The sequence below is a fragment of the Trachypithecus francoisi genome, unplaced genomic scaffold, assembly GCF_009764315.1.
Source record: "Trachypithecus francoisi isolate TF-2019V2 unplaced genomic scaffold, Tfra_2.0 Contig00519, whole genome shotgun sequence".
Classification (NCBI taxonomy): domain Eukaryota; kingdom Metazoa; phylum Chordata; class Mammalia; order Primates; family Cercopithecidae; genus Trachypithecus; species Trachypithecus francoisi.
This window is the reverse complement of record NW_022680695.1, coordinates 22,017-26,186: the sequence shown is the minus strand read 5'-3', so window position 1 is coordinate 26,186 and position 4,170 is coordinate 22,017. Positions and strand designations below refer to the sequence as shown.

General features: G+C 50.0%; 1 pseudogene; it reads left to right on the top strand.

Annotated features, from left to right (window-relative positions):
- Positions 1-287: 287 nt before the first annotated feature.
- Positions 288-3,697, top strand: LOC117085040 (annotated as a pseudogene).
- The last annotated feature ends 473 nt before the right edge of the window (positions 3,698-4,170 follow it).

Below are 4,170 nucleotides of genomic sequence, written 5' to 3'. Positions count from 1 at the left end.
CCAATGCCCACATTCAGTTGTAGATTGAAGCCATCTGCAAATACCTCTTTTCCTTGTGCCTGGCCTGGTGAGATGTCCAAACAAGACATTTGACAAAGGTTCTAAACAAGAAGATGTGAAGGAGGTGACTCAGTGCTGGGGATTTTTAGTCTCTCCACTCTGGCCCTGCAATGAACGAAACATAAATGGAAGTAGTCAATTGTGTGCATGCATGTGTGTGTGTCCGTGTGTCCGTGTGTGTGTGTGTGTGCGCGTGTGTGTGCATGTGTTTGTCTGGTGGAAGATCTATGCATGCTTTTTCTGGAAATAAATATTTGGAGAAAGCTACCCTGAGAACCTGTGACTCTGGAGGCTCAGAGGTGCTTAGCTGTGGAGACAGATGCCTGGGAGGGAGCAGTGCAGGATGGAGTGAGGGCACAAATGTAGAGAGCTGCCTAGCACTGTGCTGGAGACCCAATGGCATCACAGGCAGAGATGGGTGAGATGGACCCAATAGGGAAAAGTGAGATCCAGGTCCGACCTGTGTCTTTCTGAATCTCCACCTCCAGCAGCATTTCCTCCACATTAGGGTTCGAGCACAGACTTGGGGAGGCTCCCGTTTCATCAGGACCCAAGCTACACTCAGAACAATCCCTGTAAAATGCCATTGTCTCCAAAACAAAGCTGCTTGCTGACTCTCCGGGATCCCATATTTTCACACAGGAATTAGGGATGTGTGGTTGTCCCTACAGAGGGTTGTCGCGCCTGGTTAGGGAGCTGGCCTTGGTGCAGCCCCTCCCCTGGGATGCAGGAGTCGGGGGTCTTTTTTCTTTGGGTCACCATTAGCTCGCTGGCTGTTCCGGGGGTGAACATGAATGGAGTATTGAGATTTTTGGGAAAAAATGAATGACAGCCACTGGGTCATCTTCCCTTTGTCTTGCAACAGATCAAGGATTCAGAGGTTTGCAGGGCCCTCCTGGGAAGTTGGGGCCCCCAGGAAACACAGGGGCTCCTGGAATCCAGGACCAAGGGGCCAAAAAGGAGATCGTGGGGACAATTCAGGTAAGGGGCATACCTCAGCATGGTGGCCTGGGGGTCCCAGGTCCTGGGGAGCTGGAGGGCCGCTGGAAGGTCCCCTTCTCTTGCTTCTCTTGCTGCCTCATGGGAAGATGCTCAATTCTGCTTCCTGGCCCAGCGCCGCCAGCCCTCTCAGCTTTACTTGGGGCCTGAGGGGACTCCCATAGGTGCCCAGATGCAGTCGTTTAAGCTATGTAGGGCCATTCCCTCGTCAGGCCCCTTAGCAGATGGGCCCTGGCTTTTTCTTCAGTGGAAACAGTCCAGTGTGCACCTCCGGGGTGCCAGGGAGGAAATAGGCCCTTTAAGGGTTGGGTTTATGTCCATTGTCACAAGAGTGGCATGAAAACGTTCTGCCTCTTAGGACCCCTGGGTGACGGGGAACATCACAACAACTTAGTTCAGAGAAAAATAGAGCAAATTCAGTAAGAACAAAGAACAATGACAACCTACTTATTCATATTTGCCTACCAGCCTGTCAAAACAATAAACGTATTAAAAAGTGTATCTGGAATGAGAAATGAAAATGAATGACAAAGAAAAGTTTTCAGGCCAGACGCAGTGGCTCACGCCTGTAATCCCAACACTTTGGGAGGCCGAGGCGGGTGGATCATGAGGTCAGGAGATTGAGACCATCCTGGCTAACACAGTGAAACCCCGTCTCTACTGAAAATACAAAAAATTAGGCCGGGCGCGGTGGCTCATGCCTGTAGTCCCAGCACTCTGGGAGGCCGAGGTGGGCGGATCAAGAGGTCAGAAGATTGAAACCATCCTGACTAACATGGTGAAATCCCGTCTCTACTAAAAATACAAAAAATTAGCCGGGCGTAGTGGCGGGTGCCTATAGTCCCAGCTACTCGGGAAGCTGAGGCAGGAGAATGGCATGAACCCGAGAGGCGGAGGTTGCATTGAACCGAGATTGAGCCACTGCACTCCAGTTGGGCGACAGAGCAGGACTCCGCCACAAAAAAAAAAAAAAGAAAAAAGAAAAGTTTTCAGAAAGAAGAGTAATGAGTTGAGTATTTTCTTATGAATTCTTACAATATGACAATATGTAAGCTGTATGTGGAGACAGAGGTCCAGGCTTGAAGTTCCAGGTTGTGAAGGGATGCAGAGGTATAGCTGGAAAGCAGGAATGTAGTCATTTTTCCCTTTTTATTTCTTTTGGTTTCTTATTTTTCTGGAATAAGCGTTTTTCTTAGTAAGTCACTTTGTTTTTTTTCAAAATGCTCCACTCTCCAAGTTAAGGTCTTCTCCATAAATACCTTCTCCCTGTTGCTTTGCAGTTACTGAGGCTAAGCTGGCCAACTTAGAGAGACAGCTACAGAGCCTGAGATCAGAACTGGACCACATGAAGAAGTGTGAGCTTTCTCTCTGCCCATAATGTGTTCTTGGCTCTCACTCTTTTCTTCAGCACACTCTAGGTTTGGAGGAGGTGGGAGGGGAACTAACTCATGAACACTTGTCCTACACCAGGGCCTGTGCTGGGTGGCATTTTCCCATAAGATGGTTCCATTCAATCCTCTCGGCAAACTCAGCTGTGGTTGTTGAACTTGCTTCATTGACAGGTGAGGAAACCGAGGTGCAGGAAGTGTTGGTGACTCATTTCAGGTCACACAGCCGGGAAGTGGCAGGGGAGGGTTTGGATGGAGGTCTGTCCTCTCCGAAGTCTGTGCTCCTTCCTTGTTATCTACTGTGCTCTGATGTCTGTCCCTGCCTCTTGCTTATCCTGGTGCCCAAGCCTGCAGTGGGGCCCAAGACTGTCTCCCTATGTGCACCTGTGCCAAGGCAGGTTTTAGCAGATGCTTTTTCAAGGTGGGATATCCCAGGGGAGTCTGGGCTGTCGGCAGGGGTCTGGACGCCCCTTCCCAGGCTCTGCAGCTGAGGTCTGCTTCCTGACCAGGCTCTGGACTGAGCTACTGGGCATAGGGTGATTTTTCAGAGGTCTGACTTCCCAGAGAACTCAGACTACTTGCCTACTGTCCTGGACTGGGCTCCAAACCCAGCCAGCCTCACTCACCCTTTGTGATCTTTCTTCCTTCCTTCCTTCCTTCCTTCCTTCCTTCCTTCCTTCCTTCTTTCTTTCTCTCTCTCTCCCTCTCCCTCCTTCCTTCTTTCCTTCCTTCCTTCCTTCCTTCCTTCCTCCTTCCTTCCTTCCTTCTTCCTTCCTTCCTTCCTTCTTCCTTCCTCCCTCCCTCCCTCCCTCCCTCCCTCCCTCCTCCTTCCTTCCTTCCTTCCTTCCTTCCTTCCTTCCTTCCTTCCTCCTTCCTTCCCTCCTTCCTTTCTTTCTGGAAAATGTCTGGAAGAAGCTCTTCGTGACCAACGGTGAGGGGATGCCTTTCTCCAAAGTGAAGAATCGATGTGCTGGGCTCCAGGTCACAGTGGCTGCCCACAAGAATGCCGAGGAGAATAAGGCCATCCAGGATGTGACCAAAGACAGTGCTTTCCTGGGCATCACAGATGAGGCCACCAAAGGCCAGTTCATGTACGTGACGGACGGGAGACTGACCTACAGCAACTGGAATAAGGATGAGCCATACGACCATGGCTCAGGGGAGGACTATGTGATTCTCCTGAAGAGAGGCTCTGGAATGACATCTCATGCACGTCCTGCTTCCTGGCCATCTGTGAGTTTCCCACCTGAAGAGGCACATTCCTCAGCCCCCTCCTTGGCTCCCAGCTGAAATCTCTGCTGTCCCTCCAAATTAATATGTTGAAATCCTAACTCTCAAGGTGACAGTATTAGGAGATGGGGATTTGGGGAGGTAATTAGGCCACGAGAGCAGAGGCTAATGATTGGGATTAGTGTCCTTAGTGCCCCAGAAGAGACTTCAGAATGCTGGTTAGCCCCCTTACACCCTATGAGGACAGCCAGAAGGTGCCACCTATGAACTAGACAGCAGACCCTCACAAGACATCACATCTGTTGGTGTTTTGCTCTCGGACTTTCCAGCCTCCAGAGCTGTAAGAAATACATTTCTGTTGTTTATAAGCCCTTCAGTTTGCAGTATTTTGTTATGGCAGCCTGAGGGGATTAAGACAGCACCAAGAACCAAAACCACACAATATTATAAAATACTAACAATGCCATGGCTGCACATAAGAGCTATACAAATT